The sequence below is a fragment of the Marmota flaviventris genome, chromosome 4, assembly GCF_047511675.1.
Source record: "Marmota flaviventris isolate mMarFla1 chromosome 4, mMarFla1.hap1, whole genome shotgun sequence".
Taxonomy (NCBI): domain Eukaryota; kingdom Metazoa; phylum Chordata; class Mammalia; order Rodentia; family Sciuridae; genus Marmota; species Marmota flaviventris.
The window spans coordinates 137,140,315-137,158,304 of record NC_092501.1 but is presented as its reverse complement, the minus strand read 5'-3'; the positions used below and the strand labels follow the sequence as shown (position 1 = coordinate 137,158,304).

General features: G+C 32.1%; 1 protein-coding gene across 4 annotated transcripts in view; it reads left to right on the top strand.

The window, feature by feature from the left end:
• Nbea (neurobeachin) overlaps nucleotides 1–17,990 on the top strand; it is a 639,704-nt gene that overhangs the window by 39,996 nt on the left and 581,718 nt on the right. The window lies entirely within an intron of this gene.

Here is a 17,990-nt window from a genome sequence, read left to right as displayed (position 1 = left end):
ATTTATTGTTCCTTATATTCTTGATGATTGCCATTCTGACTGGAGTGAGATGAAACCTTAAGTTTTTATTTACGTTTCTCTAATTGCTAGAGATGTTGAACATTTTTTTCGTATATTTGTTGATAGATTGTATTTCTTCTGTGAAGTGTCTGTTCAGTTCTTTAGCCCATTTATTGATTGGATTATCTGTTTTTTTGGTGTTAAGTTTTTTAAGTTCTTTATACATCCTAGAGAATAATGTGCTGAGGTGCATGTGTAAAGATTTTCTCCCATTCTGTAGGCTCTCTGTTCACCTTGTTGATTGTTCCTTTTGCTGAAAAGAAGATTTTTAGTTTGAATCCATCCCATTTATTGATTCTTTTTTTTTTTTCCCATTTATTGATTCTTGAATTTACTTCTTGTGCTTTGGGAGTCTTGTTAAGGAAGTCAGATCCTAGGCCGACTTGGTGAAGATTTGGGCTGAGTTTTTCTTCTGTTAGGCGCAGGATCTCTGTTCTAGTGCTTAAGTCTTTGATCCACTTTGAGTTGAGTTTTGTGCAGGGTGAGAGATAGGGACTTAATTTCATTTTGTTATATGTGGATTTCCAATTTTCCCAGCACCACTTCTTGAATAGGCTGTCTCTTCTCCAGTGAATGTTTTTGGCACATTTTTCTAGTATGAGATAACTGTATTTATGTGGTTTTGTCTCTGTGTCTTCTATTCTGAACCATTGGTCCAAGTGTCTGTTTTATGCCAATACCATGCCCTTTTATTACTGTTATTCTATAGTATATTTTAAGGTCTGGTATTGTGATGCCTCTGGCTTTACTCTTCTTGCTAAAGACTGCTTTGGCTATTCTGGGCCTCTTATTTTTTCCAAATGAATTTCATGACTGCTTTTTCTATTTCTATGAAGAATGTCTTTGGGATTTTAATGAGAATTGCATTTAATCTGTATAATGCCTTTAATATTTATTCTGCCTATCCAGGAGCATGGGAGGTCTTTCCATCTTTTAAGGTATTCAATTTCTTTCTTTAGTGTTGTGTAGTTTTCATTGTAGAGGTCTTTCACCTCATTTGTTAGATTGATTCTCAAGTATTTAATTTTTTTGAGGCTATTATGAATGGGGTAGTTTTTAAAATTTCTCTTTCAGTAGATTCATCACTCATGTATAGGAACACATTTGATTTATGGTTGTTGATTTTATATCCTGCCACTTTGCTGAATTCATTTATTAGTTCTAGAAGTTTTCTAGTGGAATATTTTGGATCTTCTAAATATAGAATCATATCATTGGCAAATAGTGGTAGTTTTGAGTTCTTCTTTTCCTATTTGTATCCCTTTAATTTCTTTCTCCTAATTGCTTTGGCTAGAGTTTCATATACTTATATGCTTAATTTGCCACTTACAATTATTTATTATTCTTTTGTTTCCTGATTATGTATTTTTGGTTTTAGATTTCCTCTGTGTGTGTGTGTGGTGTGTTTGTGTGCGCGCGCGTGCACTTGCATTTGTGTTTGCCTGTGTATGCAGGTGAATATCATGCTTCTTATTTTATAATATCTGTTCCTGAATCCAGATTTTGATACCAAATTCAGACTTTGATATCAAAATGCCATGAGCCAGATGGATTATAAACAACAGGAATTTGTCACATTGTTTGGAGGTTTCCTTTTATAAATGAGATTTAATGCTACTTGGAGTTCAAGATAAACTTATATCATTTAACCTAATATTTTAAAATCTTTGATGATTTAGTTCTCCTGAGAGTCACAGCAGCAGAGAAGAACTTTACCTTTGAGACTGTAATCTTAAAAAGAAAGTACCTAGAACAAAAGATCACATTCATAATTGGAATGGGTTGAAACCAGAGACCAGTGTAGGCCCAATATTTTTAAATAAACTGTTTTTCTAATTAGGCAATGTTTTCTGGAGTGAAAAATTCATAGTGTTAGGAAGTTACAATCCCCATAATGCTTTCATTTAGAATCAGTATTTAAAAACTTTTTATATTTCCTTTTACTTTCTCCTTGCCCTTCATATCTGGTGGATACGTATTAGGGAGAACAAAATGCAGCCTTACTCATATTAATAACATATCTGGGATATATGTATGAATATTTGGAATAGATGGCTGGAATTGTCTTCTAACCCCCACCACTATCACTAATAAAAATGTGGTATGTTGGAGTTTTAACTTCCAGTGCTTCAGAATATGATTTTATTTAGAAATAGTATCTTCACAGAGATAATCAATTGAGTTAATGAGATCATTAGAGTGGACCCTCATCCTATGTGATTAGTATCCTTATAAAAGGGAAGTTTTGATGTAGAGGCATGAATAGAGAGAAGATGAAGTGAAAACTTATTTTAAGCCAGGGAGAGTGGTCTGGAATAAAATTTTCTCTCATAGCCCTTAGAAGGAACCAACTGTAGGTACCTTAAACTCAGATTTTTAGCTTCCAAGTATTATGTGACAATAAATTTTTTGTTCTTGTGGTATTTTGTTTTGGCAGCCCTAGCAAACTACTACATATGGAATAAGTTGTCTTATAGTAATTTTATAATTACATATGTCTTGTTTTTTAAAGTTTTCTTGTATTTGTTTCATGAATATGCTGTGTACTCAACCAGATTTTAATTTTTTTCTTGAGATCTGACTTATATTTCACTATATTTTATTTATATTTCACTATCTTATTCTCTCTGATAAATTGCATGAGATTAAAAGATATGTGTTAGGATACAAATAGGAATACTTTTGATGAAAACAGTTTATGTTGTGGAAGCAACATGTACAATATAAAATTAGGCAAAAAAAGTATTCAGTTGTAAGCATAGTCATTTTATATTCTTGTGTTTTAATATTCACATATATAAGTAATATTGGTTTTTTTGGGTATGCCATTAGAATTTTTGTTTTAAAATTAATATAACCACATAATAAAAAATTTAGAACAAGAAGGAAAAATTCACCATTGTCCTACCACTTTAACACTATTACTAATAATGTCTTTGTGGTTTTTCTTTTAGGCTTTCATTAAAACAGAGAATTTGTCTGTATAATAATAATTGTGTGTGTGTGTGTGTGAGAGTGTGTGTGTGTGTAAAAACAAATATTTTTAAGCCAACACAGTACAGAAAGTTATATGTTTTGATTAACTTTTATCTAATTTAGAATGGATATGTAATATCCTAGTTAGCCATATGTGATTCATTTATCAAAGTTTTCTACTTTTTGATATTCTTTTTTTTCTAGTTGTTGACATACTTGGAGAACATTTTTGTGCATAAGTATGTTTACTTTTATTCTGGTAAGTTTTTGAAACTTGATTTAAAAAACTGGGAGTTTTAGTTTAAAGTAATGCAATATTTTTATGTCTTTTGATACATAGTAAAATTTGCTTAACAAAGGATAGCAATAATTATATGAATTATTTCTTGTACTTCAACTTGAAACCAAATTTGCAGTATTTATTGATATTTACTTTGAAAAGTGCAATTTTAATGGTTGTTTTTGCATCTCCTGAATTTAAAGAAAAGCCTACCTTTATTATTATATAAGAGAAAATAAGATTCATTGTCTTAACTACCAGATATCTCCTTGATGAGTTTGCATTGGAAGGGTTCTCATACAACATGAAACTTAGTTGAAATATGTAAGTTGGGTAATTTTGAATCCTGATAGATGGCTGGAAGTTCAAATCACCAATTCTTTGAGATTCTGGAGCATATGAGCTGTGGTTTTAGGCTGGTTCGTTATCTGAATTATCTGACATGCTGGAGTATTATGGGCAAATTATAATGTTCATGTTTGAGGGGTTGATAGCTTAAAGATAGCTTAAGTTGATAGTTTAATACTTAAATAAGAATTTTTATACATTGAAACATAAGTTTGATCAGTAACTAGAGATGAAAAAACCAATCTGAAGTTAGAGGGAAGATTGCAGAGAGCTTGTTAGGTGATTGGGACCTCAGCCTTATGTTCTCAACACCTCTGATCCTAGAATTAACTCAGGAAACCAAGGTAGAGGCCCATTTTTCAGAAGTAGGTAACATAAGTCAGCATTTGGGGTTAAAAATTCAACTCCAGAATATCTGCCTTAGAGCATATAAGTAGGAAGACTAATTCTCAGTCACATATGCTGATGAGATCTGGACCCTAAATGGTTAGGTTTGACTATAGAAAAAGCTTAGAGCCTAAGCCTTTGTTAACTATTAGAGTTGGAGTTAGGAAAAGCAGGGATTCAGCTTTAGAGAATGAAAAGTCTTGCCCAAGATCACGTTACTAATTTGAGATGGTGTCAGGATTGGTATCTAGGTCTGTGTCCATTTCAAATTTAATAATTTCACCTGTGTAATATGATCTTGTATATTGAAATTGAGTACAACATCTCAATTACTTTATGAAGTATAATTATTGTCATGAAGTCTAAAAGTTGCTAGCTACATGGAAAAATATTAACAAAGAACTAAAGAAATCTTGACAATATATGTAAATATATCTCTGCATATCTGTGTAATTGCATAAAATTTAAAAAAGTCTTGATATGGTACTTCATTATTTATTTTACATTCATATTCTTTCTGTGGTAGATAGTTAATTTGCTACTTTTTGTTTTTCCAGTACTTGGGTTCCATATATGTTTTTTGATTAATGGCATACATCTCAACTAGTAGTAAGAAGAGTTGGGCATTTCAAAGACACTTCTGTGAGTGTGTGCACGTGTGTGTGTGCGCATGTGTGTGTGTACATGTGTGTGTGTTCTTGACCATCATGAGATTTATGCTACACCTGGTTTTATTCATGATTTGTAATAGATTGCCTTTTGTACTTATTTCTTTTTTTTAATATTTATTTTTTAGTTGTAGTTGGGCATAATACCTTTATTTCACTTATTTATTTTTATGTTGTGCTGAGGATCGAACCCAGGATTTTGCTCATGCGAGGCAAGCGCTCTACTGCGAGCCACAACCCCAATCCATTTGTAGTTATTTCTTGTCAGCAATAATTAGTGAAACATAAAAATAAGAACTACCCATTGTCCTTGTTTTATTTTATTTATTTTTTTATATTAAATGGATATTTTTAAATTTTTATTTATTTTTATTTTTTTCCTTTTTTATTGGTTGTTCAAAACATTACAAAGCTCTTGACACATCATATTTCATACATTAGATTCAAGTGGGTTATGAACTCCCATTTTTACCCCAAATACAGATTGCAGAATCACATCGGTTACACATCCACATTTTTACATAATGCCATATTAGTAACTGTTGTATTCTGCTGCCTTTCCTATCCTCTACTATCCCCCTACCCCTCCCCTCCCATCTTCTCTCTCTACCCCATCTACTGTAATTCATTTCTCTCCTTGTTTTTTTCCCATTCCCCTCACAACCTCTTATATGTAATTTTGTATGGAAATGGAAGGAGAGCCTCATTGTTATACATTGTCCTTGTTTTATAAATTAAGGAAACCTACTCAGGATTATGTGAATGAAATAGTTGGGGAATATGAGAAAATCATTTCTGAATAGGCTTGGTTTTAGGAAGAGTCACTTTTTAAATATTTATTTTTTAGTTGTAGGTAGATGCACAATTTTAAAAATTTCATTTTTACGTGGTACTGAGGATTGAACCCAGTGCCTCATGTGTGCTGGGCAAGCACTCTACCACTGAGCCACAAACCCAGCCCAGGAAGAGTCTTTTTTTTTTTAGTGGTGCTGGGGATTGAACCCAGGGTCTTGTGCATGCGAGGCAATCACTCTACCAACTGAGCTATATCCCCTGCCCGCAGGAAGAGTCATTCTTAAGTATGTATGTATACATATGTGCATGTGCACTGATCATAATATTAATGTGTACATATATGTCATTGCAAGTCATTTTGAAAATATATATGAAGAAGAAATGAAAAATTACTAGTAATCTCATCACTCCATAGTAATCAGTCTAAGCATTTTGGTGTTGGTTAATGCTCTTATTTATGTCCTATATTCAGAGTGGTGGGGAGGCAGGCCACATCAATCAAAAAAGTATGAATCACGAAACTTGGATATTCTACCTGTTCTTTATCAGTTTTTTACCTTAGTGAAGGACTGTCATGATTACCAGCTTATTTTTTTATTGTTGTTATACTGAGGATTTAGACCAGGAACATTCTACCACTGAGTTACATCACTAGCCCCTTTTTATTTTTACTTTTTAAAATCTTGTGCAGGGCCTTGCTAAGTTGCCCAGGTTGACCTTAAACTTGCAATCCTCCTGCCTCACTCTCCCAAGTTACTGGGATTACAGGCTTGCACCCCCATGCCCAGTAATGATTATCAACTATTTGTTGTTATTTTAAGTCATGAGGGGTTCCTTTTTTTAAACCTTGCCTCCTTTCCCAACTTCTATTAAATTAATTTTTGAATAAGCATTACTTTAATTTCTAGTGAGATAATTAGATTAACAACTTGGCATTTTCTGCATTTAATGAAAATTAAAAGAAGATTATATTTAAGTCATCTCATACAGGTTTAATTTTGGAGATAATGTCATCTCATACTTTTGAAATATTAAAAGTAGGTTAAACAGTAAACATTTGACTATATAAAGCCTAGAATCTATATGAAAGGAGGGGTGGAGAAGTTGGTTTGTAACATCTGTTGCAGTTTTAAAATGTTGATACTTTTATCCCATTGCACACTGGGATTTCATTCTTATTGATTATCATTCCAAATGTTAATTATTGCTTCCATACCAACAAGTTAATATATCAAAAATTCTTGCAGGTGAATGTAATTGTTTTAAAATATTTGTGCTATAAAATGTAAATTTATGAGTTAGAGTGATATCCCTTAATTTCATCATATTTTTATTGCCTAGCCATTTTTATGTAAAACTAAGAATAAAGTTAGTTATTTTTGTGTTTTTGGTCAACCTTTCCCCACCCAAATGTTTCTGAAGATGACAACCAAAAAAAAAAAAAAAAGCTTTAAACTTTTAAGGTTCTCACTTTTGAGACTGAGTGCTGAGAAGCCAATAGTTCAAATTTACATTAATTGTAATTTCTAGCAGCATATCCATCTGCTTCTGTCAGGCACATGTGTCTTACACAGTCATGCACTGTGTAACAGTACACTCAACTATGTGCTCACGCATGTGATGATGGTCCACTAAGATGATGATGGAGCTGAAAAATTCCTATTGCCCATTGAAAGCCTTTGGAAATCATAGCACAGTGCATGACTCATGTTGTGTCTGGTGGTAATAATAAACCCATTGTGCTGCCAGGCACGTAAAAGCATAGCACATGCAATTATGTATAGTACATAATACTTGATAATAACAAATGACTGTGTTACCAGTATACAAATTTACTGTTCTAAACTTATGTTAAAATGTACTACTTCTACTTACAAAAATGTTTTCTGTAAAACAGTATGTTGGTGGCAGCAGCATGTAGTCATGTTTAGTGTGTCTCCTATTTGTAACGAGCTCATGCGGAATGATTGACTTCTACCATCTAGGTTTGTGTGAATATGCACTGTGGTGTTTGCAAAAGAATGATATTGCCTAATGATGCAATTCTCAGAACATGTCTTTATCATTGACATATGGCTGTACTTAACTAGGTACTAACAGAAAGGTTTTCTGGTATTCTACAAGTTTTTGTATTTTTTTTGCTTATTGCCAATTTTTGCAAGTGACCGTAATATTATGAAACCAATGAGATGCAGCATGGTACCTTTTTTCAGCATGCCAGTTGGCACTCACAGTATCATGCTTTTGAGATATTTTGGGGTGTAAACTTGATAAAGTCATGTAATGATCTGAACGCGTGTCTGTTTTACTGGTAAGCATGTCTGTTATCTTACTGTAGAATTAGAAAAATGTTATAAATGCTTATTCTGACAAAACTTGAGTAAGAATTAATCCTTCATTTTTTCTTCAATAAGTGTTTTATAAGGATAGCATTTTATAATGTTTTTTGATGAATGGAATTGATTTAATCCATCTTTTTTCTTTTTTCACTGACTTGCATTCATAAAGCTTTGTATAAAGTAGGCATAGAAATTGCTTTGTTATTTTAATAATCTTAAATTTAATTAGTATTTTAATAATAAAAATGAGTAATATATTTGAGTGTTAAGCTTAGTATTTTAAAATGAGTATAGCTTTGAAAATTAAAACACATTAAATAATTAACATGAATTTATTAAATGTCACTGAAATGCTGTTTTACTGACACCTTGAGGTTAATTCTTAGCCATGTTCTTACCTCTGTACCAATTTCATATCATTCTTCCATAAACATTCCCCAAGATAAAAATATGTGCTAATCTGCCTCTCTTGTGAACTTCAGTGATTTAGCATGAAGTCACCATTTATTGAGGGATTTTTAATTAATTTATTGAATGCTTATTTATTGAATGTTCTGGTGGAATAACAGTTAAAACATAGTTCTTATTTAAGTCATATTAATCAAGGTGGAGATAATGAAACAGTAACAATTACAAAATGATAACTACTTTCATAAAGATATGCACATGTTTAAGTGCTTAGAGAAATGGCACTAAATTGAGGATGTGGATTAAAGAATATTTTCCTGTGAAATAACTCGTGAGCTGAATCTTGAAAGATGAGGAGCTGTCAGCTAAATCAAGGAAATTGAAAGGGACATTTGAAGCATGTGCAAGAATTTAGAGATACTAGAAAACTTGGATTTTTCTTTCTTTGTCCAGTTTCTCCACTATTGGCTGCTTTTCAATAAAAAAAAGTTCCTTTGTATTCTCACCCTTTCTCTCTAGTGGTGTCTAGTAGTGTCTGAAATCTAAGTGCTTTTCATTCTCTGAAGTCATCTGTAGCTCATGAAGAGCAAAAAGCTTGAAAGCCCCAGGTATTTTGTTTTTAGACTACTTTTATTTTTTAAATCACTTTTTTAAAAATATATATTTTTTAAAAATATATTTTTAATTTTAAATTAAAAATATATTTTTAAATTATTTTTCAACAATGTCTTCTCACTTTCAAATTGATTTTTATACCTGCTTTCCCGTGCTTATTACCATTGTTCATTAACCTATACGATATCCCTCAAGGAATTTTGATATCTGGCTTGCAGTTTTCCTTTGTAGCCTATGTCTCCCTTAAGCATCATGGATAATTTTATCTCAAAGGTAAATAAATGGTCCCTCCATACTAGCTTGTCAGTTCTTTCTTGTCCCAAGAACTTGTATTTTCATGCCACTTTGGCATTTAGCATATATAGTCAGACATTAAGTGTTGGAATCACCAGGTTGTTGTCACAGTCTTGAATGCTGTAATTGCCCAAATCTTATTCTGATATAAATATATCTTTCCATGACCATGATCAATTCCAGTAACCTGACTTGTGCCCTCATTGAGACATTTGGTTTATTAAATCTTTTCAACTTATTCTTTCTATTGAGTTCAGATCCAGTTGAATTTTATTTCAATTATGCACACACATCAGTTTCTTTTAGCTTATTTGACCATGGCACTCATTTTTATATGGTCATACATATGTCTATAAGTCTGTCTGACAGTACTGAGGGGAAAAAGTCACATAATCATCCTGATTTATTTGTTAGAAACTCATGTTCTTCAATGTTATATGGATTCTTAGTGTCTCAATAAATTTTTGATGTTTTTAAAAATTACATAATAGAAAAATGAAAAATACAAAGGAAATAGATTTAAAAATAATGTCAGTTATAATTTTCAGCATTGCCATTCCGAACATGTTGTAGCATATACTCAGATGTTTACCAGTACATAGAAGATTTGTGATCAGCTGTGCTATGATAAGATAAATTCAGATATTATGAATTTGATAATTACCTTCTGTTCCTCACTCAGCTCCTATTCTCAATAATAAAATGGTCTACATGAACCCATACTCTAACTTGTGATCTAGAACATAACCAATATTGTCTAAGCACCCTGTGTGTTACTTCCCATTTTCATTTGCTTTATCTTTCTATAGCAACTAATTTCAAAAATATTGTTTTCATAATTTTCTTCCTTTTTACGTGGTTTTAAAACACATAGCCATTTGTTCAATTATAATTTTTTTTTAAAAAAAATAAGATTTATGAAAATGGAAGAATAGATTTTTCTGTGATATTTTTTCCTGTTTTGATTGAAAGTTAGGATTGAATTCATTTGTTTCAGTATAAATGCTGTAAGATAAATACTCTCAATATCCACACTTCACGTTTGTGGGAGCTGCATGCAGATATTATGTTGAAATAAATTGCTCAAGATTATACATCTAATGTCAGTGTCTGAATTTTAATTTTAGAGACCCTGTAGGTCTCTCTAAAAGCTCAGACTCTTAACCATTATACAGTACTCACATTTATGATAAAGGCAAACTAAACTGTGCTGCCTGCCTCCTGAGGTATGTCTGTATCCATCTTCTGTCTACATATGTTTATATATATTTAAAATACCAGCAGATAATCCACAACAACATTGGATTCTAAAAGAAAATGCAGGTTAAAGGGTTAGGGGAAAATAACTTTGAATGTAAGAATGTTTTGTCCAGACAAATAATATTTTGAAATAAGATAATAATAAGGACAATTTCAGGCATACAGGGACTTAGATCATTGTGAACAAATTACTAATGGATGTATTCTAGCAAGACGAACAATGAATTGAGATAAAATAATGGGATACAGGGTGTAATGAAGCACAAAGAAAGCAATAAAACATGCTGTTAAGTCCAAATACCTTTGAAAAGTTTACATAAGTATGGAAGAGGAAGTGTAGAGGAGAATAAAATAGTTGAGGCTGTGGTTCTGGTCCTGTTTGAGAGGAAGGTGGATACAATTGCTAATGTTAAACATGACTAAGCGAAAAATACCTGCTAAGAATGATAATATACAGTCTACAGTTTACTAAGCAGTCACTATGTGGCTTATTTGCATATGTCTGTATGTAGATGTTTAGTTTATTTCATAAACATTTTACTTGTAACATGCATCATATATGTATATATACATTTTTTACACACACACATACACGTATACATTTTTTTTATCTTTTTCTTTCTTCTTCTTTCTTTTTATTTTGTGTGTGCGCATTGGGGATCGAACTCAAGGATGCTTTATCACTGAGCTATATCCCCAGCTCTTTTTATTTTTTTGTTTTGACACAGGGTCTCACTAAGTTGATGAGGGCCTTGCTAATTTGCTGGGGCTGGAACTTGGGATCCTCCTGTTATAGCCTCCTAAGTGGCTAGGATTACAGATGAATGTCACCGCATGGCCTGGCATATTTTACATATTTTAAAAGCACAAAAAATGCAAATATACCTACGCAGTATTTAATAGATGAACCTTTAGGAAATGGAGGGGGAAAGGATTGAGATGGGGAAATATGAAAGTCAAAAAGGAAATTAACTTTATCTTTATAGATTTTTTTAAAAAAATTGCATATTAAAGCACATGTACCAAAAGTATCAGTAGTGAGTTAAATCTGTTATTTATTATTTCCTTTTTTTCCTGATGTAATTTCAAATTAAAAAATATAAAAGTAAAACTTGGAGAGATGGTTGGATGACAGCAATGGTGGCATAATACTTAAATCTCTAAAATTAGAGTGGTGTCATCTGATTAGGGGCTAAAAGGTCTATCTGAGAACAGCAGTTGCAATTAGAAGGGAGCTTACAGGTGTAGTTTCTGGGTTGAAACAGATTGTTGAAAGTCTGAGAGTACAGGGGTCCCCTGGGCCTTTGGTACTCTATGTCCTACAATTAGGAGAAATTATGGAACTAGAACACAATTTGATCAGGGTAAAACTTTGCAAGTAACAGAGGGAGTTGGTCCAGTTACTACTAAGTGAGTGACCAGAGAAGATGTAATTCAGAAAGTACTAGAGAGGAAGCTGCACTTGAAAGACCCTAATTTTTTTTTTAAATAGTTCTTGGTAACAATAATAAAATAAATAGCAAAGTTAGGAACTCTGTTCTATTCCCACATTCCTCTTTTGTAATAGTTAAGAAGAAATCATATTTCTTAAATGTTTGCATTAGAAAATGATTGCAGAAAAAGTCTGTATGAAGGTATTGTAAGATAAAAGAGGATAATGATCTGAATCCAATACCCTTGAAAAAGGACATCAGAAATAAATCAGAGGGAAATATCCAACTGAAAAATTATGGTTAAAATAACAGGCATTAAGAAAATGATAGGAGCTGTGAAGAATGCTCTGAATATGAAGTAGAAAAGCTCATAAGTGAGATGGCTAGGAACAGGAATGTGAAAAGTAGGTAATAGAAATTTGGAAAGAATTAAAAGAAAAAAATAACACTCAACTAGATGCTACAGCAAAGTGAATAGACACCATAGAAAATGCAGTGAGGAAATCATCAGATGAAAAGGAGAATGACGAAAATCAAATTAAAATAGAAAGATAAGGATTCCAGAGAAACTACAGAGAATGAACAAAGAAGAAAATAAGGATAAAAGAGTTCCCGAGGAAGAAAATTTGAAGGACTGAAACAAACAAAAAAATTATAAGAAAACATTTCTTAACAAATTGATAGTTTCATTTTATGTACTGAAAGAAACAGAATTACCAAGAATTGAGAATCATTATAGTTTAACTGCTATATTTTACAGCAGAACAAATACTCTGGACATCCAGATAAAAAGACAAAGTCTTGTCCAAGGAACAGAAGATTCAGATTGACAACATTTTGTTTTGTTTTGTTTTGGACAACCATTGATATTCAAAGACAATGAAAAATACTGTAATAAAGATAAGAGCCAAGAGTTTTATATATTGTTATACTGACAAACTGACACTCAAGTAAAAAGTCCACAAATAGTTAGGAAAATATAAGAAGTCAGAGAACATATTCCACTTGAGTCCTTTGTAAAGAATCTACTAGGAAAAAACTGGGAAAATTATAGTTTAAAGTGGTAACCATTGAACATGTTTTACTGAAAACTAAGATTAAATGTTGAGACATAATTTTGTGTGTTCTCATGAGAATATAACTGTAAAAGGTCAGGAAAAAACCTTAAAGAAAGCGGTGTGGTCTTGCTGATTGTGTTAAGGTAATATCTAGGAGTTAATGATATTGCTTTAGGGTGAATGTTTTGGAGAGGGAGATAAGTGGAAGAGGGAGTATTATTTTAGAATAAAGGAGATTGTTACAACAAAAATGTAAACCTTTTCAAATGCGACAAGAATATAATAAAAGAATTAGAAGCAATAAATGGACTATAGTTTGATGTTCTTCAAATATTTATAAAAGGTACTAATTGTGAAACTGTTGGACCCAATTCAGAGCAACAAAAGGAACTTAGTTCATCTGTTACAGTATTTCTAACTTGATTAATACGGCAAAATTCATATTTGTGTCATGTATTAAAAACATATACATAGTAATATACATATGCATTTGGTTCAGAATGATTAACAATACAAAAATGGTTATGGAAATACCAGACACATGCAAATAAAAAAGAAAGAGATGTAGATTTGTTAACAAGATAGAAAGTCTATTTTCTGTGGCTTTTATTACCTCCACTTCTTATCATTTAGAATGATTATTTTGATTGACTCCTCAGTAAAGCATATGAAAAACTATAGCAGTAATCTGAGACTTTAGATAGAATTATCTTCTTTAGAAGTTTATTTTGGTTCAGGCTGTCCCTCTAGGCCTGGGACCTTAGCAAACTGAGCTTGTCAATAATCCAGTCAAGAATAGAGATGATTTGAAGTTGTGTTTAATCTCTGTAAGGGCTTGGCTATTTTTTAATTTAAATTGATGTAAGACTGACCTTACATATTATTCACCATTACAAATTATTAAAATCATACAATTTGCTGGTCTTATTATAGTTATAGTGTTGTACAACCATCACCTAATTAAATCTAGAACATTTTCATTACCCTAAATAGAAATCCTGTATCTCCCAGATCTGTTCCTTCATCCCTTAGCTGTCTCTAATCTATATAGATTTACCTATATTCTAAATGGGATTGTACAATATGTGGTCTTTTATGACTATCTTCTTTCACTTAGAGCATGTTTGGTTTATTTTGTTTTTCCACCCTTACTCTGGAGTGTAGTTTTTCTTGGTTGCAACCAAAAGCATGGTGTGTTTGCAAACATCCTTTACTTGGAACTCTGTGAATTCTAGTTTTTGTCTCACAATTTTTATACCTATGTTAAAATTTGTATTTAGGTTCTCACCCTTTCATGTGTTTTACAATGGACATTTTTTGTCAAGGGGAAAAATATTTTCAATCAGGGCTTACTTCTTTGGCCTTCCTTCCTCTCTGAACCTGGTTTTGCAATTCCTTATTGTCTTGATGTAGCTGTGTAATGTTTTCAAATACTGTTTTTACATTTTGTCTGTCTTTTCTGATTACCAGCTGAAACACGTTGGAATTGGATTTTGTAAATATTTTATAAATTTATTTATTCAAGCATAATGTTTTGAATGGCAAATATGTGCCGGGTGCTAAAGTAATCCAGGGGCAATTGATATTTCCTAAGTCTAGGGAATGAGGAGGGTATAGCAGTGTACAAAGTAAAGAAATCTCTGCTCTTATGGAGGTTACATTTTAGGGAAAGGTAGTATGAAATAAACATGCACCTAGAATACATGTGTGAAAAGTAGAAAAAGGAAAAAAGGATAGAGGGTATACTGGAGTGTTGAACTGTTTTAAGTAAGGTAGTTTGGGGAAATCTTCTTTGGTAAGGTAGCATCTGAAGAGAGCCATAGGGAAACTTGGCAGAGAGAACCTCAGGCTTGAAGACCTAGAGGCAGGAAAGAGCTGAGAATGTCTAAACAATGGATATTATGGCACAAATGATGTGTTCAGAGTAGTTCTGAGCTGTGTGGGATGGGCAGATCACATAGAGTACCATGGGAATTTGAATTTTATTAAAACTGAGTTGGAAAGCCACAGTAGTGTTTGGAGCAGAGTGGAAACATGATCTGCTTAGTAACCCAGGCAAGAGATACTCCTTCAGATCAAGTGGTAATTGTATAGGTAGAACAAACTGATTAGATTTTGATTATACTCTGAAGGTACAGATAATCTAATTTGCTAGACATTTGGATGTGGGGGTATGAGGGAGGAGTTAAGGAAGATTCTGATGTTTTTGGTCTGAGTATAAGGATGGAATTGTCATTGATTGAGACTGGAAGGTTTGCTAGAGGATCCAATTTGGGGTGGTACTAGTAAATCAGAAGTTTATTAAGTTTTAGATGCCTGTTACTCGTCTAAGAGGAGATGGCAAGAATTCATTTAGATATATAAGGATGCAAATGGTCTGAGGTGAAGATGTACATTTTTGAGTCAGTAGTGAATAATTGGTATCAAAAAATTGGGATTGAATTGGATGGTCTAGGAGTGAAAATGGATAGAGAAGAAATCCAAGAATTGGATCCAGGGGCAATTGATATTTCCTAAGTCTAGGGAATGAGGAGGATTCAATGAAGAAGAATAGAGAAGTGTGTTAGAAGATGAAGAAGGAAGTACAATAACAAATATTTTTGGGGTGGGAATGATTAGATTTTGTGTTTACATGCTGATAAGGAATGATTTAGCTACTGATAATGCAGATTTGCAGAGGTCAGTAACACTTCCTGTAGTCATTTTCTCTAGGAGGAGAAAGGGCATGTGATGTAGAGGGGCATAGGTAGAAGGTCGGGCTCTCTGTGGTAGCCTGGATATTTCTTTAAAAAAAAATTTTTTTTTTTTTTTTAGTTGTTGATAGATGTTTATTTTATTTATTTATATGTGGTGCTGAGAATCAAACCACTGGGTTTGCCAGGCAAGTATGCTACTGCTGAGCCATAGCCCCAGCCCAGCCTGGATATTTCATCAAAAGAAAAGGAGAAGTAGATTATGTGGGTAAGCAAGCCTGAAGGGTTAGTGAGATAAAACATGTCAAAGTTGGCTTTTAACTGCCTTTTGGTTAATGCAAAAGGAAGCTAGTCATCACTAAAGTAAGGATGGGAGAGGAGATCTAGGAAGTTTAAGCAGAAAAGCTGTAAAATAGTCATATGAAAGGTAAATAGACTGAGGAGATATAGTATGGTAGTGAGATAATTTCACCATCTCAATCTATAAATTGAAAACATTTAATTAGATCCATCTCAAAACTTTTTATTTTATATGAATAAGTAACTGGCTACTACACCATGAATGTCATTTAAATTATAGCTGTTATTTGCTGTGGAATTTCCAACAGTAAAAACCAGTGTTATAGATCCTATATTGATATAATATTTAATTACTTATAAATATATTACATTAGTTGACATAAATGACACTAAAATGCAAATTTTGTTAGCATAATTTTTTTGGGAATTGAGTTCTGTACCTCATTTACAGTTATAGATCAAGGAAGACAGAAGTAATGTCCATAATTGGGAATTCACATTTGAACTTCTTACTAATCTTAATACTCCCGAAAATTTCTAAAAACATATTATGGAATTTGAGTTTGAGTATGTTTATTAATTTCAGGGATTATTATTTTTAGGCTAGTTGATATTTTATTTAGGCTTAATCCTTCATACTTATGCTATAATGGCTTTAAGATAAAATAAATTGTTGCTATACCTATATATGAAATGTTTCATGTGTATATATGTTTTACTAAAATCAAAATCAAAACCATATGTTTTTTAGTATCTGAAAAGTTTTGGCAATTTCAGATGATGTTGCTCTGATATTTAATAATATTAATTACATGTTATTTATATATTTTTTCCATGTGAACCTGTAAAATTTCCTCCTTATTTTATTCTGGCTTCCCATCTCATCCAAGAAAATAAGGGAACATATAGAGATTCAGTAACTATATAGCAATTCAGTCACTTTGGCGTACTTTACATGAAGTTGTTTCTTTAGTCATCTAGTTACCTTTGATTGATATAGGTGGTGTTTAAAAAGCTATAGTCAAGTTATGAATATTACTTAGTGGCAGAGTTGGGATTTATTTCTAAATTAGCTTTATTCCAAAGATTTGTGCCACTATGGAGATCACTTGTAGGTCAGTAAAATTTTTTGCCATTTTATTTGAAAATAAAACAGTTGTTATTTAGCCTTGTGACAGTGAATTCTCTTTCTTCCTGGCATCAACCTTAATTAGTAACTTTCTGGATTACATCATCTTCTTTTTAATTAGCTCTAGTTTCTGATTGAGAACTTGATAAATTTCCTTGTTATTGAAAAAAGAGATATTATATAAGGAAGGGATTTCTAAAGGAAGGGAAATAGGGGTTGAAAATTGAATGGCATTAAGTTTGCTGCTGATTTTGTACCTTAGGAATAGTTATTTTCATGGAAGAATTTTGCAAGAATTCTTTTGTTGGATAGGTAGCATCTATATAAGAAGTAGAAGATTGAAAAATGAGTATATAAATTTTATTTTAAACCTGCTTTTAAGTACTATACTGACACTACCCAAACTGTATTAAATATTTATTTGTTAGATACAAAATAGTTTAAATTATTTCAGTGCATACTATATAGGTGCTCATAGATTAAGTAAGACAATTGTAGCCCTCTCTTCTAGGAGTTTATAGTCTAGTATTTATATATAACCCTAGACACTGAGAGTTATACCTGCTTCCTTTACCCCTGCCACAGAAATGTATTTTTTTCTCTGATCATAAAAGTAAAAGATTCTCTCTTTAGAAAGTGTATGGAATAGGGAAAAATGTAAAGATAAAAAGATGTCTAAGTCCACAAGATATCTTTCAGAGATGCACTTTGAAACACATTTTAGTTCCTTTTTTCCCCCTCTATATTAATTTATAGCACAGAGTAAACATGCCATATAAGAAAAGACTACTTGTTTGCTAAAATCTCACTTAATTTTCAAAGTCTTTTTTTTGCTTCAGGGTCATATGCCATTCTTTTTTCTTCTGTGAGTTACTTTATGGATTTACTTACCAATTCTCTAATTTTTAAATTTTCTAATCCATTAATTTCTACTTTAATATGTACAG